Source organism: Molothrus aeneus, chromosome 1, assembly GCF_037042795.1.
Source record: "Molothrus aeneus isolate 106 chromosome 1, BPBGC_Maene_1.0, whole genome shotgun sequence".
Taxonomy (NCBI): domain Eukaryota; kingdom Metazoa; phylum Chordata; class Aves; order Passeriformes; family Icteridae; genus Molothrus; species Molothrus aeneus.
In genome coordinates, this window is record NC_089646.1 from 68,254,654 (window position 1) to 68,281,816 (window position 27,163).

The 27,163-nt window shown below is 39.1% G+C and overlaps 1 protein-coding gene across 1 annotated transcript in view; it reads left to right on the forward strand.

Annotated features, from left to right (window-relative positions):
• The window catches only part of LYRM4 (LYR motif containing 4), an 85,695-nt gene that overhangs the window by 50,870 nt on the left and 7,662 nt on the right, over nucleotides 1-27,163 (forward strand). The gene's annotated exons all lie outside the window — the stretch shown is intronic.

A 27,163-nucleotide genomic window follows, 5' to 3' on the forward strand; every position in this document is an offset into this window, starting at 1 on the left:
ATTACAGGATACCCTGGTGCAGAAACCAGGAAGCAATACATCTTGCTTCCTAGGATGAAACTTCATTTTATTTTTAATCAGTGCTATTAAGGAAGACTTCCTTGTGAGCAGGCTTCACTGAGGGTTTGTTCATTATCAGCTCAAGGTGAAGCCAAGGGGAACCTTTCTTATTTCATACCAGAATCGATTTTTAAAAAAGAATAAATAACAAGTGCATGCACAAGGGGTTGGTGCATGTATTAAAAAGTGGAGTTGCCACTGGTAACACAGCTGATTTCCTTTGTTGGAAAAGTCGTTGTTCATTACTTACCTGAAGTGAAAGGTTAATGGCCTGTAGCAATCTGAAGAAACCCCTACAAAAAATGCACAGCAAGGATCTAATGTGGTACAATAGTGCTTTCCATGTACTTTTCCTCAGGTAACACAGGCACAGAAGATAGTGCTTTCTGTTCTAATAAATACACTTCATGAAAAGAAGTACCCAGTAAACTGGAAAATTAAAAGGTCCCTGCCACTGTCAAACAGACAGCTGTCACCACAGGCACAAAATTTGATTTCTTTACTGAGGTTTGCAAAACGTGCTGGTTATGCTTTGTATGGAACTGCTGAACTTCTCTTTAAGAAGCATCTTTGGTGTAGTAGAAGTGTAGTAGAAGTAACTTATTTTGTACTTGTATCTTTTGCTTTAATTGCTTTCTCAATAGCTGGAAACTGTTTCTTTGGCACACTTCTTTTTCTCGTGCAGTTTGAACACAATTAAAATTGAGATCTTGTTTGGTGTGTTTGATACTGGGGTATTACAAAGAATTTTGTTGGCTCTTGAGCACAAACTCGAGCACTTCAGGGATATCAATTAGGCACCTCACTGAGACGTCTGTGATGTCAGATGAAGCCAAGTCACTCAACAGCTCAGGGAGAAAATCCACCGTATGTGTTTCAAACCAAAGAAGAATTTAATGGGTATACACTGCAACCATCAGTCTGTCATTGAAGGAAAACCTTAAGTTGGCACTGCCTCTGGAAATCACAGTGCTGCCTGGTCCCTTATGTATGGGTAAGTAATTGGTGTGGTACTTGGGAAAGGGAATCAGGCTGGCTAGGAAGCAGTTTTTTCCAGGCAGGTACCAGAGTGATGGTGGATAGCTTGGCCACTTTCCAAGTCACTTCACCAAAAAGCTGTACAGTTTTTGATGTCAGCAGGAGCAGAAAGGGGAAGAGAATTTGCAGGAAGAGGCATGACTGCTTTTTTTGAGTGATAGGCATAGCCAGTAACAGGGTAAAATGGGCATCAAATGAAAGCAGCTGATTTTTACGGCGATGAAATATCATCCCTCATCTTCTAAAAGATGCAATTTCGCTTAGTCAAAGGTATCCAAAGAGCAGTAGTGCTGGTATGAGTAGTTCCAACATGGAGTTGGTTTCCCAATGAAGGCATCTAGGCAGCCTCCAGACCAGAGGAACAATCCCTTACAAGGGGCTCCTGGCAGAGGGGGAGCCCATGGTGGGCTCAACTGCTACAGAGAGAAACTTCAACCAAACCAGGTGGCTGGGGACATCCTGGGCCATGACTTCTCAGATATAAAGATAACAACAGGGAAATGGTCCCCAGTGCTTCTGAGTAAGAATTATGCCAGGGCTAAGTTGAAGTAAGTGAAGCCACATATTAAATCATCAGAACTTTTTTGCAGCCCTCAGATTTTCCTCCCATGCTGACCAGTCTCAGCTGGACCATAGCTTGAGAGGAGTTGATGTTGAATATTAAATATATATCAGCAGTTTCAATTTATTTAGTGCCAGGTGCTACCAAAATGTCTTTGCCAATGATGTTAGCATAGGCATTGGAATACTAGGTGAAATTACTTTTTAATCTGCCCCTACAAGCCAATAGTTGAGTGTTATATAGATCACAGTCTGTTTGAACCTACAAGTATTGCTTTAGTCTCACTTTTCCATATTGAGTAAAAAATTCTATAAGGCACGTATCTTTATCTTGATTTTCTGGAGTAGTGTTTGATGAACCTACAAATTCTGACCATGTCGTTTAATAGATTTCCTGACATAACTGAAAATTATTGAACCCGATTGTCTACCTGCTTTTGGCACATACCCTCCTCCCCATTCTTCCTTCTCTAACATCATCATTTCACTTACTATAATTGTTCCTTACTTCCTGTTTGGTAGTTTTTGCTTAATTAGTTACAGAACTCTCTGCACCAACATTCAAACTTCGTTGCTGTACAGAGAGATGGGGCTGGAAAGAGCTTTGGGAGCGTAGACCAAGGAGAGCAGCTGAGCTAAGTCTGATAAAACAGAACCTTCTGGTGAAAATTGCTTCTGCCTTGGCTGAGGTGCATCAGCCAGCTGCAGGGACATCCCCATCACGCTGCAGTGCAAATAAAACTACTGCATTTAAATAAGTTTTCTTTATTTTGCATCATGGTAGACTAGGAGTGAGCTGCAGTCGGGTGCTGCACGTCAGCTGAAAGGTTAGAAGTTGTACTCCACTTTCATGTGTACTTAGGGTTTTCAGGCCATGTGTCATGATGAAAATGCTTCTTGGAATTGGCTGTGTGAAAAAGCAACTTGTAAATTAGCTTTGGGGAAAGCCCTCAGTTGACAAAGGTTGTGTGGTGAAACTGATTGTCGTAAGGCAGGGGAAAAAAATACGCTTATTACACAGGGAATAGTGAGGAGAACTGCAGGCTTGCTCAGCACCACTGCAGCTTACAAATACATCCCTACCAAAGCAATGAAATAGACCATTTCTGTGTGATGGTTGCATTGTACAGAATTGCCCTTCAGCTGTGTGTAATGTATGTATTAGTTTTGGTTCTAGCTGCCATTCTTAAAAGGAACAGCATAAAAGGGAAGAACAAATCACTTTATTTTCCATATGTGAGTCTTTTCCTTCTGCATAATCCTTCTCTACTTCAGTGAATGGTTTGTAAATCCCATTGCTCCTACCTGGGAATTAGCCTTCTTTTGACTTGTCAGTTTGCAGCAGCCTTTCTCTAATGATGTATGCAAATAAATCTGGGTACACTACTTCAGATAATCCTCCTTATCTGCATAAAGGTGTTTGCTTTATAAGTTTTCCCTTATTTATTTTATGTGCTATTCATTTAGCTCAACTGAGGAGGAATGCAGGGAAGGGAGGGAAAAGAGTACCATATGACTAAGTTAAACAAGAGTGGACAGGAGGTTACATATTAATAGAGAATAATAAATTTCAACTGCAAGATTCCAAAGAGAAACCTCTACAAGGTTTTGCAAATATTTTTGAAATCATTGCTGCTGGAACTGTTGCTTTTCATTCTGAGTTTGCAGGTTGCATATTGTGCCCTTGCTTTTTATCCTAGCAGTTAAAGTAGTCTCTACTGCAAATAAATCAAATACAGTAAATATTATAAATGTAAATTTGCTATTTGTTCTGGAGGGCTTTGTGGTACTTTTATGTGTTTGATTCACTTTGTTTTTTGGTTAATATATTTTCAGTGTCAAAATAAGCAGCTCCTCCCTTTTTCTTTGTGATACTGTCTCAATTTTTAAAGCCAAAACAGTGATCTTGATCAACAAAGCTGATCCAGCTGAAAAATACCATGTTATATCCTTGTGGAAGATAAAGAGGTCCTGAGTTTCACCTTCTCACTTCATGGCAATGAAAGTATGCACTGTAATAAGCAAGGAATAAGGGTGGTTAGAGAAATAACTGCTGGAGCTGTGCAAGCAGCACCACCAAATAGGTATGGGCTCACACATCACCACCCCCAAAAGATGCAGTCCTTCTCAGGAGCTGAAAAAGTTGAAGTGATAACTGCATTAATCATTGAGCAGACCTCTACAAATATATCAGGAAAGCAAAATACTTTGTGTCAAGAACCCAGTGTCTGCATTGTATATGCTTTGTGTTTTGGTTTTTTTCTGTACACTACCTCTTGGCTAGTCTTGATGGCTGATGCTCAGTTCCTGCTGGAGCACAGTCAGCATGGTTCTTGAGGTCTCCCAGGCAGCTTAGTGCAGAATCCAGCCCATGTGCCCCAAGATGCTGGGCCACACTGTGAAACAAAGTATGGGGAGTGAAGAAATTCACTTCGCAAGTGCATTCCATGTACAAAGTAAAACCTTGGGGCCAGTGCTTGACTTACTTGTCCTTAGTGACCAAAGTGTGTGGTCAAACGACTTAGCAATGGCCTCTCTAGTTGTACCAGCATGTTACAACTTCCAGGCAAGCTTCCTTCTTCATTCCCTCTATTAAGGTTAAGAGAAACCTTAAATAGAATAGGAGGATGGCTTAATAACTAGCAGGCTCGAGCTGTATACACAACTGAGTTGTGCTTCTGCCAATGTGAGAGTTCAGCAGCTCCTACCTGTGGCACCAGTGAAATGTTTAATTGGTGTATTGATACCAGGAAATGTGTGGTGGTATAAGGGATAGGGACTTGCATTACAGTTTTGGCAAACCTGAGCTGAAAGAAAAAGCAGCATAAATGGCTGGAAATAGTAATAAAATATTCCATTTCATGTCTGCAGAAATCATTAGACAGCAGTTAAAGGGGTTGTTATTACTGCATCAGATTCACTTGGGGAGTTAGTTTCTATAATATCCACTAAAACAATGATTCTTCTGTTTTAAGTGGAGTACATGCCAAGTACAGATGTGTTTTTGTGCAGCCATAAAATGGATTTGTCAACAGTAAAGATGTAGATTCTCTCAGTGGTTTCCCTTCTGCCAGCTCAGCACAGTAAGCAAACAGCAGCATGACTGTCATTTGCTGTCCATCATTGCCAAAATTCAGCCTTATCAGTTTTAGGGAGTAATCACAAGTGTAGAATGTTGGTTTCATGCTGGCAGTAAACAGACATGACAAGTTTTTATATGGTAAATCAGGAGATCAAAATATGACCTATGACACATTGCAACACACAGACAGCTTAAATACAGCACTTCGTAATAAGTGAACCTTGGAAACTTTTTGCAAAGCTTAGGAGGGCACTGGGCTGTACAACTCTTTGATCAAGACTGGATTTTAGATGTCATTAGCCAGTGTTTCATCATGGGTGCTGAACTTTTCTTTTATTACTGCAAGAAATGAGGCAAAAGTTTCTCAACATTTTTTGTCTGCTTAAAAAGCACAGCTTTAGCATGGTGTACAACGAAGTTCCACAGCACCAACCAGCCCTGTAATCACATTTGTTCTGGAATGTTTACAGAATCCTTTACAGGCATCACTAGACTATTACAGGGTCATTTATTGATCTTTATTCTCCATGAAGAACCACGGTTTTATTGATTCATCTACTATTTACAAGTCTCTATCTTGGTCTTAAAACCTTCCTTTGTTGGTGCAATTTCGTAGTTTCTATTTGTTTTATAGGTGTATTTTCTTGTTCTTCAGTGGCAGAGAGGTAAACAGATGTGAATAGGTAATCTTATAAATCTGAATCTTTCCAAGAGAATTCAGTCTCTCCAAGCAATTTTATTTTTTCTATACATGGATGTTTTTGAGCTTACTGAGGCAACCAGTTTGTCTTGAGCCTGAAGCAGGCTCTGTGTTTCTAGAAAATCTAAGATAGAACAGCTTTTAAATTCTTTAATGTCTCAAATTTAATTAAAAAGTCATAAAAACAAATTAAAAATATTATCTCCTAAACAACATTTTATCCCACCTAAAGCAAATGGATTCAGCAAGGACAACATCTAGCTTCCACCATTTCCTCCACTAAGTCTGCAGAGCAAGGCTTTTCCTGAAAAGTATGTCCTTTATAATAACAAATATCTTGATCCATGAATTCAGAGTTTAGTAGGGCTAAACAACCACTGTTAACCTCTGGGTGGATCAGTTTTTTGGTGGATCAGTTTTGGTGGATCTTATTTGTCCTATCAAATGTTGTGTCCCCCTGTGCTTTTCCTGCTGAGCTGCACTGCTGTTATTTTTGCCCATGATGAGCATGGTGGAAGTTTGGCCATGCAGCTGCAGGTCCATTTATATATATTGTATCTGGCAGTTTCCACTGCCAAAGGCTGTGATGAGGCCTTGAGAACTAGAAATAGACTGAGCTAATGCTGTGCCTTGTACCTCCCAGGACAGAAATGCCATGGTTTGCCCTGTTTGAATGAATGCTTTGTGTGTTTCTTGTTTTATGAAGAGTGTGCTGAGAAAAACAAGAGCTTCTGGAAAGATTGTATGTCAGTGCCTCTGTAGAGAGGTCCTGAGTTTCAGTCAGTGGCGTACTTGGATTGGGTGTGAATTTTCAGTCTGTTTCTAATGGATGCAGATGTGAGTAGGTGGTTTTCTGGAGCACTCTCAGGAGTTTCAGAGTGATGTTTACAGTATTAAAAGCAGACTGCACCTGAAATTCAATTTAGTAATTTTTGCATTGGTCCAGAACACTTGCATGTTCAGTCTTAGCAATTCTAAATAAGCAATTTATTGATAGAAGAGCATCTGAATTTCAAAGGGATTGTACCTGAAAACTGTGTAATCTCTTTCACTTCCTGTCATTTATCTCAGCAGGTGGCAAACTTAACAACATTTTCAGATGTTTTGAAAAGTATTGTCACTGGCTTACCCTGGATGACTTACACACACACTGTGGAAAGCATCAGTATCACTGCTGAGAACTGCACTTTCTTAAAACAAGACTGGTTAACAGTTTCTCATTCTTCAGAAATGTGTATGTTAATCCTCTGGGATTAAGAAATTTTCTACTACAGTTATGTTGCCCTTGAAAAAAATTATATACATTCAAATCATCCTGGGGGTTTAGATTTCTCTTTGCTAATGAGTACAAACTTCAAACAAGAATTAACTTTCTTCCCCACAGTTAAAACAACTGTGTTGCTTTTGCAAATCAGTGGCTTTAAATCTTTTTCAAGAGCAGATCCATGAGATATGCTTTAATGTTTTGTTTAAGTTGCTGCTTTTTGTGAAATACTGAACCTGATGCTTTACATGTATGCACTGGCAATCCGTATCTGCAATGGTGCTGTTCTGGGAATGTCAGATTCTAGCAGAATTCTGTTCTTCATTGTCCAGCACCTCTTTTTTTATTTAAATTTGTTGTGGATAAGAGATTTACATTGTAAATGAAGAGCTTGAAATGATACTTGTATTTTTTATATTGATTCAATTGTCAATTTGCCAAGTATCTTCCTCTCTACTAGCTCCTCCTCAGTATCTGCTTTTCAGTGTTCACAAGTGAAGGTTTTAGACATTGTAAATCAATAGTTTATAATTTCATTTCACTGGTAGTGTCTACATTTTATGGTTACTCAAAGTGAGCAAAACAGCCAATTCCCACTGGCTAAGCTGTGGGGGAGCAGAGGTGGAGAACCCATCTTTTTGAACTCCATAACACTTTCAAGTGGTTCAGGCATGACTCATCTCATATACCCAGCAGCACATCTTGTCAAAACTAGGCATACTGGGTGGGTCAGTAAACTCCCAGGACTTGTGAAGCTTCTTCAGAGACACAGTTGAACCCACAGCTCTGTCTCTGTCATTCTCTGTTCAGCACAATATGCAGTGTGTGCATCTACCAGCTCTTTAGCTGGAGTTTTATAGGACAGAGCACACTGGCTGCCATGACTGTAGCAATTATCCAGCTTTCTGAAGCTGCTTTGATTCTAGAAAACTCAGTGTCTTCATCACTGGAGCTGGAGAGATGTGTAAGCAAGAACATTAGCAATGATAGCTGATAACATCCTGCTTTTAGGTAATCTGTGATTCTCTGTACCACTTTCAGTAATGTGTTTTTCAGTTTTGCTATACAAGTGCTTCTCATTTTTCACAGTTCACAAGTGGATATTTACATAAATAAGGGGGAAATTTCCAGTTCATGTTTGCAGAATATTTTAAGTGACATTGAAATGGTGAAAAAAACCCAACCAACTTATTTCTTTCCGCATTCACCCCAGAAAATTGCTTCTTAAAGATGAAGTAGTCAGTAGTATCAGATGGACCAGATATGATATCACAGTTCCCAGTCTTTCCTCCCGGTAATTGTAAAGATATTATTTTTCTACTCCCATTGTTCTAGTTTCATCTTTCTAAATATCTTCTACTAGCTTACAGCTGTGAATACAGTCTAATATGAAGGTCTGTTCTGCATATTTTACAGCGGATTCAACCTGTATCACTTAGTCCTTATTTTCCAAAGTTCACCTGATCAATTCCCAACTATTACTCAGTTTCTAATTTCTGCTGTGAAACACAAGCTGTTTCTGTCCTTTACAGATGTGTACAGAAATTGGCTGGTAGGAAAGTACAATAGTGAATTCCCTTCTCCTCCAGGACAGTTTCAGTCCAAAGGGCAGTAAAAACCACTATGAAAAGCATTTACAGGATTTATGAACTGATAGTTGGATCCTGTCATAAAAGAAGATGAAAAACAAAGCAGGGAATGGGCATCTGTGGGGCCTGTTGCTTGGTTAGTGGTTTTAGAGGTTTACGGAAAAGCTTGTCAAACTATAAGGTGACCACAGACTCCACTGGATCATTTCTTAAAAGGTAAAATACTTGATCTTTCTGACTTCAACATTTCTTCTTTTGAAGTTTTAAGACATTATGTGTACTTCTTGGTTAGAGATATCAAGTGTTCAGAGGCTGGTCTGTCTGTGTTTATTTCTTGTGTGATTTTTTTCAGGGACAAGAATGAAATTCACAGAATTTTGTCGAGATGGGTTTCCACTGAGAATGTGGATCAAAGCTCAGTAAATAACAATACACATAAACAAACTTTGTGTTTGTAAGAACCAGGCTTTAAGCATTAAATAGCCATTTTGCTATTAATGTTGTGTATGAAAGAAAGGCTCAGCACCAAAAAAAAAATTGAACAAATTGGCATCCAAAAGGACATGCTTTAGGCTGTCTTCCATTGTCATGCTAATAAATCTTGCTTCTAGATTTGTATATGGTAGAAATCTTCCTATTTCATCTACATACCTCTCTAGAAAGGGTGAAATTCACTACCAAAAGACTAAAGCAACAGCAGTCATTATAAATGCAGTTCATTTCAGAAAGATATTTCTTGCTTAAATAAATACCATTTAACATTACATTCATCTGTCTTGTGAAAATGGATTATTATTCTTGATTCAGTCACAAAAAAAAGTTCCTGGTTCCTTTTACTTAACAGAACAGGGTTAGCCAGAGAGTCAGAGAAGAAGGGGATGTGATGTTCACGGATCGGAAAGAATCATAACTTATGCAAGGACACTGTTGTTGTTGTTGTTGTTGTTGACTAGGTATTCCAAAGCAGTGAGACCTGGGAATGTAATGGTATTATTATATAAGCTGTCCTACACAAGACCACAACAACAAATCCTCTTCCACACTAGCACACCAGCATTTCTATTACTTAGAGGCTACAGTGGTAGGTAGACAGATATATACCCTGATTTTTGATGGAGCACATGGAAAGATGTAGTCATTTAGCCCTGCACAATGTTAGGTATAACTCCTCTCAGAGAGAGAAATACAGACAGAATTACAACTTATGTCCTAATATGCCCTTTTTTTCTCATAAGAAAATATTTTATAATGCTTGTAAGTCCTGTTGCTAATTCTGCTGTAGAGCAGTGGAACATATTACAGCGCATCCAAAAAGCTGGAAATCAAGTGTGCTAATTTTAGTCAGTGATGGCTCAAAGGGTCAAATCTTAGTAATAATGTAAAGACGAGCACCCACTCACCACCACCTCCTCTTCTCCTACATGAAAACCTGTTTTAGATTAGATTCTGTTGTGCTGTTTAATACACAGAATGGAGTTCATGGTTTGAATATGCATGGAATTAGGAGTTTGTTTTCATGGATTGCAAATATTTTTAATAAATATTCCAGGCTTGATATTACTGTAGAGTTGTACCATACAGTTAATGCTAGGGAGCTGCTTAGCAAGGTCAGTGAAATGAAAATATTTGCTCTGGCATGCAAGCAAGTTCTAAAAGAGCTTAGGCAATATTTCTGCTGCAGAAAGTGTCAATTTAGAACTGCCCAAGTTCTGCTCTAACTTGTGAATTTTATTTTTCCAAAATAAAGTTGTTTGGTTGCTCTTGATCTTTTTTCCATACGGAATCCTTTTTGCAGATATTCTGCATGACTCTGTATTATATTGCTTTGTTGTGTTGGTGGGATTTTTTAATTTATTTCAAGGCCACTTTATGCTGTCTCAGAAAACACAGCAGGAAAACAACTTGGAGAATTTGAGCTATGTGTCAAAAGTAATCTATTAAATCTAACCTGGTTTAAGTTACTCAGTTAATGAACATATACAAGAAATAGATGGGTGATTCTACTTTGTGGCTTAATTAATGTGGGGAGAAAAGAGCCTGTACAAGTTTTGCACTCTCTGCTGCCAGTCTCATGACCATTGAAGGTCAATGAGGTGAGGGGACCTCCTGGAGTCAGAACCCCTACAATTCCTTTACAAAGGTGAAAAGATGAGTGTATTTATCAGTATGTCATTATTCTTAATGTATCTGGCATGAGACACCAGTATTTTGCTGGGTGACTTTGGTTCTGTTTTGCATAATAAAATGCTCCTAGGTTTCAGGACACCAACATTTATCTTGCATTTGACACACAATATAGAAGTCACAAGTTTAATATATTAAGTTATGCTTTGCTGAAGACAGAGAGATTGGGTACTGTTCATTGCACAGGGGTGGAGTGAGTGGATGTGTTCCCAGTCATGAACCAGCTGTGAAAATTAAAGTAGTTTGTCAGGAAGGGAGGACATGGACAAAAGCTGGAAACCTGCCTTGTAAGGAAAGGAAAAGGTGAGGTATCTTTGATGTAACCTACCGCCACAGAGGTACTTGTATACTTGTATACTTGTGGATTTTTGTTAATTTCCACACCTTTAATGAATGTTTGAATTTGTCAGTTTTAAATTTTATGAATGAGTAACTTATGTCCACTTTATTGTAATTTGAATTCATGCTGGATAACAGCAAAGCATAAAGTGAATCTGTAGACCAGGAGCAATAGAACACTTCAGACATCCTTGTCCTCCAGCATATTTTTCATGACACACAAAGAATAACAACAGGGAATCCATTTGAGCTGCTTGAGCCACGCAGTGAATTGGCACTCACTGCAAAAGAACAAGAACTAGCCAAGGCAGCAGTTTCTTCTACCTCCTGTTGGTTACATTCCTGACATGGATCCATGTATCAAAGACTGTGGGAAAAGTAACACTGTAAAAATGTATTCACTTTTTTTGTCCCCCATAACTTGAGAAACGGCTGTAAGGTTGTATCAATACTTTACAACTGAGAGAAATTGATTTATTTTTTTTATTACAAATAATGGCAGTAGTTCCACTTGGTCTGTAGTTGTGTTTTTGAGCCATCAGTCTCATGCTTAAGACCTTAAGCTTGCAAGATAATCTAGTAATTTGATATCTACTTGCTCAGCTGGAATAATACCATATGGAACAACGCCTGCTTGGAGAGGCAATAGATTTCTAGGAAAAAATGCAGTCATTTCCATATTTCCTTTCCACAGTATGTCATCCTTAAGAGCTTCACCAATTTGGGGAAATTGGTGAAGTGTATAGTTACCTCATACATGTACAGCCTCTGGCATTATTCATCCACAACCTCATCTTCTACAACTACTGGAAATTTTCAAAATTTGAGAAGTCTTCAATTATTCAGTTGTAAATCAATTATCAACCTTGTTCTTTTTGGATCAGGAACTTATATCAACAGATAAAAATAAGGACAAAAGTTATAATTGGTGAAGAATATTTAGACAAAATAGTAACATTTCAGCTTTGTTCATGCACGGCTTGGTCCTCTGATTCACTTCCTAAAAATTAATCAGTTTACTTTGTGTATCCTGACTCAGAGACAGCAGCATGGATCTTATTAGCAGGAACTAATCGTAGCTTGTGAGCGCTGACGTTATTCTTCTAAATTCCAAGTGGCTCTAACTGCTGAAAAATCATTTTTTGTTTACATACAAATTCTCTTCCAGAAAGTTCAACCAGATAGGGGTTAAAAAAGTTGGTCTTGTTGCATTGCTTCACAGCAAACTTGTGAAATTAACTGATCCACCCAGAAAAATGTTTTGAACTACCTATGATGAAACGTGGTGTCACAGAACTGAATGTATGTTTTCCAAATTACTGGTTTAAGAAAGAAGTTTGGAGCGCTGAAAACACTATGAAATGTTTAGTGCAAAACACTAAAAAAAGTCAGACTTGGGAGCTGTCGTAACAGGTATGAATTGGTACCTGTTCTATTTCAGTTGTTGCAATGGTATAGGTTATAGCCTGGGAACTGCCTTCTCTATAGGAATCTATTTACCTAATTATTTTTAAGTAGATAATATTTTATTTCTGTTTGCATTCTTTGCTTTATTAATTAAGTCCATGCATCTGCCTGTCTTGTACATTAAATTCTCAGTAAATTCTACTAATTAAGGAATGTAAGTCAAGTTTTTTCTGGTAAAGAGCTAAAGATGAATACAAACAGCATGCTGTATTTATGAGTTTTATTAGGAGCCTTAAGGACTCATTTTCTGGGTCCTAGATGACCTTTGAAGGTTCCATTTATATACAGAAGCAAGTTCTGATAGATCTGGTTTTCATTGGTAATCTTCTCAATAAAATCAACGAAGGAAAAACAAAAACACGCCTAAAGCTGAAACAGAAGGAAAAGTTCTAAACTGTTGGAAGCCAGGGGTGACTGTGGTTGTGTACTTGGTCTAGCCTAGAGCCATCACCCAGAAGCTCCCAAAATTGGCTGCCCTCTGGCTGCCTTTCTCTTGGTTAGTCTGTTGTTGAAAACAGGGAGAGGCACCATGTGTCAGCTTGTTACTGATGCTGACAGTCCATACATCTCTTCATTAAATGTTTTTTTGGATTGTGCTTACATTGTCAGTGCCCCTAGTTTACCTTTTGCATTGAACTAAGAACAGTTGTTCTGATATGAGTGGGACTGAAAGGGAGTCACAGTAAAGGGCAGCCACAGGAAGACTTCCTTTGGCCATCTCTTGCATATACACCATCATGGGAGGGTCTTAACTCTTTCCATAGCTTGTCCCACTATTTGGTTTTGCCCGTGCTTGGGATGCATTTTTCTAGAGAAGGAAAGGAGTCTTGGTTCTTGCAAATGGGAAGGAAATGTGTCAGTGTTCACTCTCCCTGAGGTAGCATTTCAGAGCCCTGGCTGTGTTGCACTGTGTGTATGACTCATAGCAAGCCTTATGGACGTGGCAGTGCCCCCGCAGCACCACCTGATGACCCTTATTTTGGGGAGCAGCAGGTGTGGAGCAGCTCTGCACAGCTCCCTCCTGGCAAGTGCCCAGGCCCCAGGGCTGCTCCTGTCCAGCAGCAGGGAGGTGTTGTGCTCTGGCAACCCTCAGAACATTCAGAACCATCCACTAATACCAGCAGTTCCAGAAGTGTCTCTGAAAGGAAAAGCGTTCCCAAGCTGGTGTTTAGACAAGTGTGATTTGTCAGATGGGCTGCATCTCAGTAGGTCTCGCTGCCTTCCACATCTTGGGTCACTTGAGAATTAAAGGTGCTGGCTTTGATGCTGAAATAGTAACTGAAGCCTCTTTTACACACATGTTTCTGGTAATGCTGATGTCACCACATGCTGTCCTGTTGATCTTTTTTGTTGTTACTTACACAGGCTGTTGGTTTTTAATCTCTTCAACAGCTGACATAGTGGTTTACCATTTAATCATTTTGCCACCATCCTTGCAGACCTCAGTGTTTCCATAAGGCAACAACTGTCAAATATTAGCCAGGATTTAGTTATTTACTTTAGTTCTTTACATAAGGACTTACTTACAGCTAAGACATGCTTTTTACCTTTTCCAAAAGATACACTTGCTCTCAAGGAAGAATGGATTAAAATGTGGGTTTTTTACATAAAACTGTTTGCTCCTTCCTGTTCCATGAGTGCTGGTAATATAGGTTGGTCCTTTCTAGAAATGAGGAAAAGGGATAGTATTGAATGTGTGTCCTCTTTTTACTAGAACTTGAACAGGGAAAAGTCTCTTCCTGTAAGGGATTGTTCTGGGCACTTAATGAGAATGCTTAGTCTGTTGTCATTATAGAAGGCTGATAACATTTTATTTCAAAAATGCTTGTACAAATACAGAATTTTAAAAGAAGCAAAGGCTCTATAGCTTAAATAGTTGTGCTTGATCTCAGGAATTAGTGGCAATGTTATGTCTGCTTTAAAACAGACCATAACATTGACATACCACACTTGTCCCTTCAGACTTAAGAATGTATCTGTTAATGTTAGACATATGTCCATTAACTGTAGCTGTACTGTGGCTCCTAAGACAGAAAAGATGCTCAGAATTTCCTATTCCTATAAAATAAAAGGAGAATTTTCATTTTTATGAGATAGAAGTCTGGAAACATTTTTTTGTATGCTGAATGAAAAAGCACAAACTTTCTACCGTTCTTTTAAAAAAACCTAAATTTGGATTGTTTTTCTCCTTGACAGGAAAACCTTGTCAGCTAGACCTTTAGCACCATTTGCTTTGTGCTATGACTCTGTTATACTTTGGGGAGAATATTTTGCACCAGACACCATGTTGTGGCAACAGTACAATCACATCCTTTCAAGGAGCTCTTGGTGACTTCCTTGGCAAGGCAGCATTCCATAAGTGATTGCCTCAGCAGGATTCAGACTAAAAATTTTAAATGTAATCTACTGTAACTCAATTTAGGTCCAGGAGGGCATTTTCCCTTTGTTACAATTTTATTACTATATCAGTTTAATTTTTTGTTATTCAGTACTAGATTTATCAGCTTGTATTTCTTCAGCTTGTAGGAATTAAACATTGTAAAATCAATATTTCCGCTAATTAAGGTGGGTTTGGGGAGTGGATAATCAAACAGTGTAGTGAATCATTAAAAACTTACATACTAATATTGACTAGCATTATTGGCAAAAGGAGACCAATTCTCTATGCCAGGCATTTCTTTCTTTCTTACATTTTTAAAGCAGAAGCAAAACATGTTCAGTTAAAATTGATCTTCTCAGCATTTAATAGTGTAGCGGTGGTCCTTTTTGGATATAAAAGCAATGTGTTAAAATTCTGGGCACTCATATGTAGCATTTTCTTTCCCATCATTTAACTTACCAGTAATTAGTATCTGCCTTCAAAGAGTCTTAGTATGTTTGGAAAGAGGTGGAAAGCTATGTTCATGCCTCTTATGAACAGAATGGATAATTTGTAATTATTGCCAATTTTTGCCAGTACCTTTTTATCCTCCCAGTGATGTTTTTTTCTTGTATGACATTGGCTAATGTTGGTTTTGCTTTTGTTTTTTGGGGGGTTTTGTTGTTGTTGTTGTTGTTGTTGTTGTTGTTGTTGTTTACATTAGTTGTGGCCTTACTCGTGTTTGTATCTGGTCTTCTCAGAGGGTGTTACTGAACAGACCAGTAAGTGGCGATTTGCTGCCACATCAGGAAGTACCTTCCCTCCCCCCAGTTCCCTTACCATGGAACTAGTGGCTGCCAGTGGGACACTGGATGCCGTTGAACACCAACATTTTATTCTGTGGCATTTGACTGACTTTCACCTTATAAGCACATTCTCAAAATCCTCGGGTCTGCAGTTGGATTCAGAGTGACCTGACTGTGCTTCCCTCCCGGTTCAGATTCTTGCATGAACAAACTCAAGATCCTTTCTGCAAGAGTGATACCTCTTTGGCAGGGTTCTTTCATGCTGTATCTTCTGCAGGAGCTGCACCTCTTTTTTGAAGGAAAGTACAGGAGGAAAAGGACTGAAAATACATTCTGAAAATATATTCATATACTTTTAAGGTACAAAAACATAAAGTAGAAAACTCAACTTGACGTGAGCCAAGCCTCACATTGCATCTCCTCAGACTGTTTTTCTCTGTGCTTTTTCAACTAGATCACAACTTAAGGAGTTATTCTGTGGTTCTTCATAACCTTCCTAATTAAAGGAAACTTGGAATCACTGTGGAATTAAGGCCTGAGAGTTTAGCTGGTTGGAGGGAAGGAGGGTCCTAAGGAGAAATTATGTCGAATACCATGTGAGCCACAGAAAATGATAAATGTGTTATCACTGTATTTCCTGAAAACTTTTCTCCCTAAAATGCTTAATACATTTTTATTGCCTAATTAGAAGTTCAAAGGAGAAGCTTTTTTTGATGATCATTCTTATTTCTAATATTAACTTATTTAGTTTGCATGGGAAGCTTTGTAACACTTGCATATTGATTCAAGCAGGCTGTAGAAATTAGGGCAAGTTTTAATCGTCTCTTACAATATCCTTTGACAATTCAACATTTCCCTCTGTGACTGAAAGAAATTGACTTTGTGTCCCTTAACATCAACTGGGACAAAGTAACACGGAGAGATACAAGCTCCTGTGGTGGGTGCTAGAGTATTTGTATCTAGAGAGAGATGGGCAGGTATTTGTCACCCCCTGGAACAAGCCACAGTGTGACTTTGCAGGGAAGAAGTGACCTCAGTTAGCAGCCCTCAGGATTAGTAACATTTGTCCTGCGTTCATTGCAAGGTAGTTTTAACTGGGACTGGAAGTGAGGGACAGTGAAGAACAGTGGGCGCTGAGGTCTGTAGCCAATGCAAGGGCAAGGAACACCAGGGAGTTGGCAGTGACTCTGAATGTCCCTTCCTTTATTTCGTGATAGCTTGCTGGTCTGTCCTGCCTGAACTTTAAAATGGCAGTTTGTCGATGCGTGAATTTCGGAAATCACCTTTCTTACATTGCTGGGCCCCATGGCTTGATGGTTGTGGTTACCTCATCAGTCAAAAGATCTTGTGGAAGCTTACCCTTTACAACTCCCCTCTCCTGAGTGGATTCTCTGGTGAGTAAACAGAAAGACTTGCACTCAAGCCTGGCCTTTTTTCCAGAGAAGCCATTAATTGGGTGGTTTTTTGTAGGTGACTGCCAGGTGTCCGTAGGAACTTGTGAGAACATAACATCTTTATTCTGCTGTAAAAATGAGGTGGCAGCTTCAGAAGTTACTGCCAGCACAAATGCAGACATTATAACTGTAAAATCCTAATAGGTTTAGAAAAATGGTTTCAATGTCATTTAGAAGAATTTCTCTGTAACTAACAGTGCAGTTAAAAACTGAGTTTATTGGAGGGAAGAACCCTCCAAAATCAAGATTAAAAATTTTAATTTATTAGTTCAATTTGATTTGCATGGTTGCAGCTTAAAGAAATTCCTAATTGGCTAGCTCTACTTTGAATTTTTTCCTTGCTGATGTATTTTAATGTAATTATTGATTGGATTGTGAGCTTGAAACAAAGTGAGGAATAGTAGTCTGTAAATGCTGATTTGTACAGAAAAACCTAAGCACCAGTTAGTAAGATTTTTTTTTTTTTTTTTAAGAAACACATTTCTTGCTGAGTTGAGAGCTTTTTCTTTTACTTGTGAGCAGTAGATATTATTGTACCTCACATAGTTTTGCTGTAGGCAGTGGTGGAGTGCCTGGAAAAGTCTGTCAAACTGCTTTCAGAAATGGCAAGACGTTGTCAATTAACCCTGTAATTATACAGCAAATTAGCAAATGTAGTATCTTGAGGATAATACTTTTTCTGCCAGTCTGTTTTTTTTAGTGAGTGCATAGACAGCCCCAGTGATTTAGCCCAATATTTAGGATTGAGAAGTACTGTCACATAATTAACTCTTTAATTTACCCAGGGGGTTTAATTAGCAATTTTATTTATTATTATTTATCTGCCCAAGTGGCTGGTGTAAAGGACATCAGGTCAGGCAGGCAAAAAGTCTGGAGAAGTTGGCCATCTGTTTCTCCTTCTGGACAGATGTAATTGGGATGCCTCCAGCCTGAGGGAATGGTAAGCCTGAGCTCCCTGCCTGGTCCAGATGCTCCATGGCTGTGTGTGTGTGCATGGTTTAGAAAGTTACTCTTTCACAAATAGTTACCAGTCCTACAAGCAGTGGAACACTTCAGAGAGACTATGTTAATGGGAGGTCTAGCACAGATCTTCCTTATGCAAGTAAGAGTAGGCTTGGTTGAGGTTTTTTTGGGGGGTTTTTTCTGACTATAATTTTGGTCTGGAAGAGCAGTGGAAGCCTGTGACACAACCACAGTTGTCACCATTTCTTTAGTATCTGACAAAATTCCCATTGACTCATGCTGGGTTAAACAGTGGCCTCTGCTCTGGTGAATCAGCACCAAGCTCATTTTAAAGTTTCAAAATTTGTACCACTTGTTTATAACATGGACTTTTGAAACAATAGTCATCTTCAAAAAAATTTCTTTTTTGGGGAATTGGCTGTATTTACCATTCTGTAAAACAAACAGATACTAGATACAGCATGATATGTTTAGATGTGGCTGAGCACAGCATCGGGAGCCACTGAATGGGTTGAGAAAAGAGCACCTGGTGTGATGAGAATATGAATCCTTTTGCATATATGCTCCAGCTCTGATCCTGTTGAAGCACTGGCTGCATGAGAAGAACCAATATTTATGAGTATGTCAGAAGACAAAATGTTTAAACACTTGGATGGGCTTGGAAGGAAATCAGATTCTGTGGATTCAGCCACAAGGAAATCTTTCACACACAAAAAGTGTCCATCCTTGGTCAGGCTGCTTTCCTCATCAAGGATTCCCACGGTAGCAGAGGGTAGCTGATGAACACAAGAAAATTACCAAATTGTTTTTTTCTCTATCATGCAAGTGATGTCCCCTGCAAATCACAGTTCAATGGAGGCAAGAGAGGCCTGTAACAATTTTAAGTTGAAGGTAGGTTTCCCAGAAGGCAAAACTGTGGGATGACCCTGTATGATCTTCTTGCTGGTTCTGTGTCCGTGCCCACCACCAAACCTCACAGGATAGAAGACCAAGCACACATCATAAATAAGATGGTGAAGGATGCTTTTTTTTGCCTGTGAGCCACCACGCTCTGGAGGCCACCACACAAGGTCGCACTGTATTTACTCTAAGGGTCCACTCCCATACAATGGGCTTTGTGTCCCAGAGTGTGGTCAGTTAGGCACTCTGAATGACTCTGCTTTAACAGTAATAAGAGCAGTCAGTCAGGTCACCTTTTCCTACTTCTGCTGTCAAATGGATTGCAGGGTGTCATGGTGCACTTCCAGCCTGTTCAGAAAGGGTGTCTATTCTCCTGTTTCATCTGACCACATGGATGTTAGCTGGTTGAGTACTTTCTCTGAGTTACCCTCCTTCCTGGTACCTGGGTATGAGGAATATACCATTTGAAAACTCCCACAGAAGAAAAACATTTCTGAGGAAAATAGAAGTAGAGTGACATTTTTTTTACTCTTCTGAATGTTTTACAAGGTCAAAGCAAAATGATCAACCACAAAGCTCGAGAGTTCAAAAGCAGTGCCAAGTACACATTTACATGGTAGAACTCATTGCCACATGCCTCAGCATGCTGGGGGGGCCAGCAGGTCGATGAGTTCAAATGGGGATTAGACAAATTAACCACGTCTGTTAAAATGGTGTTATGGTTACACGGCCATGAAGTTGCCAAAATGTTGTTGTCACTGGAAGAAGAGGAGGCATTTCAGCAGAAAGAGGTATGCATGTGTGTCATATTCATGCTTCCTTTCCCTGAAGAACTGCTTGTGGACTCTGGTGGGCACCAAATACTGGAAAAGGTGGATCCTTAAATAGATCCAGTTATCAGTGCTTATGTTCTCCCCTCTGCACCATTCTATTCTCTTTGAAATGCTTTTGGGTTTGTGACACTTGTCACTTACTTCTAAGGATGGGATCATGTTGAAAGAAGTGGTGATAAGAGGAAGGAACTAATTTTTTTCCCTCTTCTCCTGGATGCTCCATCCCAACCTGACCACCTCTATTCCAAAAGGGAGACATTCATTTTTAATACCTAAACATTCGCAGTAATGCTTGTAACTTCATAGGGGATGAAAGAAACATTTTTCTTGTATCATTCTGTGTTTTTAAAACCTATTTATAATCAGAAAAGGGAATTTTCATATATAAGCCCCAGCATTGTTCAAGTGAGGATGATGTTTTTGTAGCTATTAAATTTACAAAAATATTTGATCTATTAATTTGTGGGTGAAGTTTTAGTTGCTCCTTTGTTTCTTAATCCAAGCATTATGCTATCAGTCAGTGAAGAACTGAAGTTGAATTTTTTCCATTAGGAAAACTAAACTGCTTTAGTTTATTCTAGAAGTGGCATGAAACAAAAGGAAACAACTGGATGCTTTAGAGTATGCTATTGAATTTAATTAGAGTCCTTAAGGTAGTCAGATTAATTTACACGATCCTGAAAGTTTTTCCTTCTGAGATGAGGATTTTTAGAACTTCCTGAGAAAATGAATACCATAGTGAAATGAAAAGATGTTTTCATAAAGACTAATGTCATGAGGAGCATTGATACATAAGCCTCACAGAATACCTGGGACTGGAAGAGAGCTCCAGAAATCTCTGCTCCAACCCCTGTTCCAGACATGATCAAGGTAAAGCAGGTTTATAGATAAAGTAGCTTGCAGATAAAGTACTGATAATCGCAAGTGTAGTTTCAGTTTAAATAAGTTTGTCTGTGTATGGAGTATAATTCTTAAACACATAAGGTCTTTTGTATCTTGAGTGCTGCAAAATTATTTCAAATTTGTGTGGTTTGAGCAATAGAGAACTGCTGTGTTGCACAAGAAACTGGTGGGTTGCTACAGTCTTCTCATCTCTAGCTGTGAGGGTGTATCAGCAGCTTAATTGAAACAAATTATGTAGAATATTCAGAAAATACTTAAGAAATTTACTTTTGAGGGGTGTCTTATCCACAGAAGTTGCTGTACAGTGGGAAATAGTATTATCTGCACTGATGGTAAGGTCTTGTATATGGTTCTGTTTTAGCAAAAATTTTTCTACTAATCACATCTATTCTGTTATATCTATGATGGCTGTGGCTCGTGGGACATTAATCATCAAATAAGGATCATGTTTTCAAGAGTAGGATTGTAAATCTAGCATGTGGAGCTAATTGGATTTGGGAACCAGAGCAGACAAGATTTGTTTCAGGGCTAGTGTGACAGAGGAGTTACATCATGCAGTTTTGTTTATTCGGTTGTGCATGTGGAGCACGGAGCAGGAGTAAAATACTGCATTGGTTAAGCAGTAAGTGGTTAAACACAGCATTTAGGCTTGCATGTTTTTTAAGTGGAATTTTCTGGAATGTCTTTTGAAGTACCACAATGCCATCTACTGGCTCATTTTTCTGTGCTTTTTCCTGGAGGGGGCTTTCTTTTGTACACAGGCTTATGTGTAAGGTTTTTTTGCAATATTTTTGAATAGCAAAATAAACAAGCTGAGATAGAATGAGCAAAATGAATTTTGGACGCATATGTTTGTTAAAGGACATAATACATTATATACATTAAAGAATCATTTTGAATCTCTTACCAGTTATTCTTGCTCTCCTTTTGTTAAAACTCTGGGATGATTAATACTGAAAGATTAAGGACAGATCTCTGCTTTACATAATAGCTTGTGTGTAGTAGCTTCACTGTTTTCTGTTTATAGTCAGTTAGTTTCCCTTCTTCTTCCAATATTTATATACAGAAAAATGGAAAGAAAATAAGAAATACTTAAGGTGTTAAGCCACAGAAAGAGGAAAGTGCTGTATTAGAAATTACTTCAGACAGGATTCCTCACTGACAAATTCCTGGATTCAGTCTATTCCCCATAACTGCCTCCTGTCTCTGCCTTCTCCCCAACATGTGTTTAAATAGTCTTTTCCAAATTCATCAACAACCTTCCATCAACCAAAAACTCTGTAGACTGTCTAACAGTCATTATGGAGAAGTGTGTATTGGAAAATATTATTCTCAGTATCAGACTGTTCAAACTGTAAATGAGCAGTGGGCAATTCTGAGAAGTTTTATTAATTCTTGTTTTTTATCAGACTGACTAATATTACCTATAGGAGTAGCCTTCTGTCTTCTATTTGCTTCCAACAGAAACAAATGGGCAAATATAAAAATAATTAAAAAGAAACAAGACAGGAACTGTACGTACCGGTAAACACTGTTATTTTCTAGTTTCATTGCTGGGTTTTTCTTTACGCTCTCTGGAGAGTTTCCTTGTTAGTTGGTCATTCTGTTTTTCTTCATAAAATACTCTTCACTTTTAATTTGTTTTTCCCCTTCACATTCAGTTTTTTCCTAACAGAAGTTTTTCATAATCCTGCCTTCATTCAGTCTAGTTAGGAGAAAAAGCCATCGGTAATGGCTTGTAACAATTTAAATTGTTTTTTAATAGATTTGTAACTCACTCAAGCACAGCTCCCGAATCATTATTCAAAACAACAGCTAGAAAAAATTTCTAGCAGTTTCCTAGATGGCCTATAATGAAGTTAAATTCAAACATCTGTGCCCTTCCTGGCCTTTTACCCTTTATCTCAGTGACATTCAGAAGGTCAAGTGGATCTTGCCAAGCCCAATTTTTATCTGGTAGGAGCTGTATCTTGCTGACAGCTGCAGGGAGAGCCCGAGTGCGTTTGGCCAGCTCGTATGGAAGGGAAGGTGTCAGTGTGCTCAGGTCAGTGCTTGTTTGGGGCAGTGGGTTATTGCCCTGCAGCTGGTGGGCTGTATCTCGCTTGTTTGGGGCAGTGGGTTATTGCCCTGCAGCTGGTGGGCTGTACCTCACTTGTTTGGGCAGTGGGTTATTGCTCTGCAGCTGGTGGGCTGTACCTCACTTGTTTGGGCAGTGGGTTATTGCCCTGCAGCTGGTGGGCTGTATCTCGCTTGTTTGGGGCAGTGGGTTATTGCCCTGCAGCTGGTGGGCTGTACCTCAGGAGCAGTGGAGCTGAAATTATCCCACTTGGCACCCGCGTTGTCTTTTGTCACGTAAATGATCCATGTCAGGGAGGGTGCGCTGGGGAGTGCAGCTCGTTGGCAGCTCGGGCTTCCCAGTCTGTGCTAAACAAGCCACCCAGAATGGGAGCTCTGCCGAGGGGAAAGCCCTCAGTGGTGCATCCATCACTCTGCTGTCTGGGTTTGCCCGGGGTGGTTTGGGTGAGGAATGCTCTTCTCTGACGTGTGCAGAGGAACAGACGTTGCTCCCTGCCTGTGTTTGGAGTAAGTGCTAACCTCCCACTCCTAATTATTATCTGTGCTGCAAAATACTAGGGCAAGCCTCTGCTTAGTGTGACATTAAATAAGGGAGGACTGGCAAAACCAGAAGAGCAAACAGGATGATTTTATACCATATCTTCCATTACGATATTTTTTTTTTCTTTTTTGAACTGTCCTGTGCTATTGCAAAGAAGGAAGAACTAATTAGGCCAGTTGCTGAAAGTGTTTTGCCACCCACACTACTGAAAAGAACTCTTTGTACAGAATTAGCTCTTACCAGCTGTGCTAAATCCAGTAATTTATCTTTGCCAAAAAAAAAAGAAAAAAATGCTGCTTTAGTTTAGTCCAATTAAACAAGTTAATGTAAGCTATACCCTATATCCACACAAACACAGATATCTCCTGCTCAAAAGCTGCAGGGTTTGCAAATAATTATTTTCTCCCTCGTTAATTTTTGCTTCTGTTTGTACAAAGGGCTGGGAAGAGGAGCCCTGGGAAGTTAACCCAATTGTGTGGAAGTGGCTGAGTGTGAGCTGTCCCCCTGCAGAGCAGTGTGATGGCAGGACAACCACCTCAACTTGGGCAGGTTGGAGCACAAGGGCTTGGCTTTGGCTTGGTGTGGTGCTGCAGGGGATGTTTGCCTTGGCACTAAGAGGCAAGGGAAGCAATTCCTGCCCCAGGGGAGAGGCTGTAGGAAGTCAGAAGCCTGCCCACCATCACCTGGAGTAACTTCAGGAGGAACAGAGTGGTTCACTGTGTTTGAGGTTTTGGCTCTGCAGAGGTTGCTTAATCAAGGAGATGATCAAAGTCATAGTTTTTCAGTGAGGCGTTGGTTTGGAAACTGAACTGGACCTGAGAAATTATTTCAAACTGACCCTGGCACAATGGATAGCAAGTGAGAACTCACAGGCCCAAACATTGACTGAAATTCGACAAATCTATCCTTAGTCCTAAAACATTAATGTTCTTTCTTCTCATTGGCCTCCTACTCAGGTTCTTAAAGAGTGTAGACAGTCCAGGCAGTGAGGTTTTTTTATGGCTTTCACTGGAACTCTTACAAAAGAGGGGAGGAGTAGAAAAATGCTCTTTGAAACGTGGAGGTTTGAAGATAGTAAACCAAGAATGATAGCTGAGCAAGAAAAAAGAAATCTTTGGATATCCTCCATCACAGAAAGTAAGATAAACAAGGAAATTATGATTTTGTCAGGAACAGATGACTGTAGTTTAGTAATCTGTAAAAATTTTGCCAAAAAAAGGAAGTCTTTTTAATGCAGAAAAATAAAAATTTATTTCTGTCCTGATATGCTTAGAGATCTCCTAAACACTGCAGTAGGGACTTGACATGTATTTGCCTCGATGGGGTGCTCCTTTTTGGGCAGAGATGCAGATTGAATCAAAAACATCCAATACAGAATTTATCTTTGTAAATACATCTACAGTTTCTAAAGATAAATTCAATCTGTTATTTCTTCTCTTTCAAATTTAATTTTGTAATTTGAATGGGCACAGAGAAAAGCCCAGTCTGTAATCACATCTGAGGTGTATCTAAGGTAACATCAGTGCAGAGGAAGAGACATATTGGGACCTTAAAGTAAATTGTTCCTCATATAAAATTAAGTTTAATCCTTGGTTTATAGTCTTCTTGGAGGACAGAGGAAAATTAATTTTCTCTGTCTTTTATGTCTTGGAAAATGGTCTGTGTTACAGAATTTACTTCTTCTTTTCCTGAAACACAAAAGGCCTTGTTACTTTAAAATGCTAATAAAGCACCTGTCAGTTTTACAAAATGCAATGTACCTGGTGCCATCCTGTAACCAGCACTAAGAATTTGGTACGTATAGTTTGGAGTCTTGAAGAAGACATATCACTACCAAATAATTAAAATGTGGCTAACATCCATTCAAATCCAAAATTTAGCAGGTCAATATGTCTTTCACGTCCCCAAACATAGCTTCAGTAGCAGATTTTAAAAACATTTTTTTAAAACATTCTTCTGGCTCAAAGGACATTAACAAAAAACAAAATTTAAATTGCTAGGTTAAACAGTATTACAGTTCTGAGTCTCCTGAACTTTTCCCCTCTGTGTTTGGTGGTTCGAATAAGATCAGAATAAATCAAGAAAACAAATCCAAGTTTATTTAGTTAATATGATATTCCCTTACCAAATGTACACAGTGTGTTACACTTGAAAGGAAGAATATTCGATGCATGTGCAATAGATGATTGTTCCAGCCTGTCTTAATTGATGCAGTTTTCCTGCTAGCTGCAGATAATTCTTTTGTTTAAGCGAGTAATCGAAGATCCGAGCTGTGAGAGTAATTATGCATCTCTGTACTTCTGCTACCTATATATACTTTGTATAAAATATTGGGCAGGATGCTGCAGAGAGAGGTAGCTCCCACAGGAGATTCCTCAAGCATAATGCATGTTGTGTACTTGTTATCCATTTGTCTCATAGAATTATTACTGCAGGTGTTCGTGCAGCCTCACACTTTGGTGTACTGCAGATACTGAGAAAACTTCTAGTTCAGAAAAATCAAAGCGAAAGTGTAGCAAATGTGCACAGGTGACAGCAGTGCTGTGTAAGGTACTACAGGGATGAACTCTGATTGGACATGAGCTCAGGCCCAGCTAGGATCAGAACAGCTGCTGGTTCAACAGCAGGGGTGACCAACATTTTCCATGCTGCCAAACCAAATGCATTTTCTGGAGCCATCAGCACTGCTGTGTGCCACAGCGTTTTCTTCACTGAAGGATCAGTAGCTTTGGCTGTTCCCACCACTCTGGGCTTGCTCACTTCTGAGCTGCTTTTGGTCTGTGTCAGCTCCAACATACTCTCTGGCATGTTTCTTGTATGCATCTTCCCAGGACTACATCCTGCCAGTCCCACTTTTCAGTCCTTGGTATCTTGGTACCTGCTGTCTTAAAATGTCTTAGCTCCTGAAGTTCAGCATTTCCCAAGAAACATACTTTATGTACTTTTCCCCTTGCACTTACTTTATGTACTGTTCACTTAAAAATGTGGTGAAGACAAAGCTTTTCAAAGCTTTGAACAATCATCATTTAGACAAGCAAATGTCAGTTAAAAACAGAAAAAGTCCATTTGCTGCTCTGGAACTTTTTCTGAGTTTGACTGGTTTGGGACAAAATCAGGTATTTTCAGGAACTGGAAGAGAGAATAAATGCAGAAGGTGATTAGCATTATTAAAAAAAGAAAAGGCAGAGAGGTACAGGTGGATAAGTCATTTTCTGAAAGATGTTAATCTACATACACGCCATATACATATTTGTGTAGCTGTTTAGCAGCTCTCCTCAGCAGCCAAGTTCCCCAGTTTACATAAGAAATAAGACTAAAGATGGTTCATGCAGTACATTGCATTTCTAGCATCTGGCTTTAAATACAAATGTTGTAAAAGGTGGTCTTTAAATTGTGATTGTTGTCATAATCTTGCGGCAGCTCATTTTAGTACCGCAGTAGTTCACAGTATGAAAATTTATTAGGGCTGCAGAATTACTTGATCACACTACTCAGTAAGCATATTTAATATCTGCTTATAACTATCCATAATGACTACATTTTCTTCACTGTTCCATTCCAAAAGTCTCTTGGAAATAGTGATCCAAGAAAACACTGAAGAGTAAAATATTTTCCTTTAATGATGACAATTTAGTTTTTGTATGTATTGTGGAGTTAGTGTATCTGCAATATACAAACGTTACAGTACTTTCGTGGACCTAGTGCAGAATGTGTGTTTTGTGACAGTGGCTGTTGTATTATACTACTGACAAAAGTAAGGCAGGCACTCACATTGGCATTGATGAATTCTGCTTATGTAGTTGCGAAACATAGGGTCCTCTGTGAATGGTCAGGGTATTTACATACCAAATGTCTCAGCATTACTAGACCACCTGTTATACCACACTCAGCACAATGTTATCCAGGTCTTTGTCTCTGTATTTTCAAGTACTAATGTTTTATATTCCTTCCTTTGCCACACTCAGCATCTTAACTGAGTGATTTTTCTCTTCTTCATGCTATATTGAGAAGAGATCAGGCTACATTAGGTTCTTCCCCTTTATC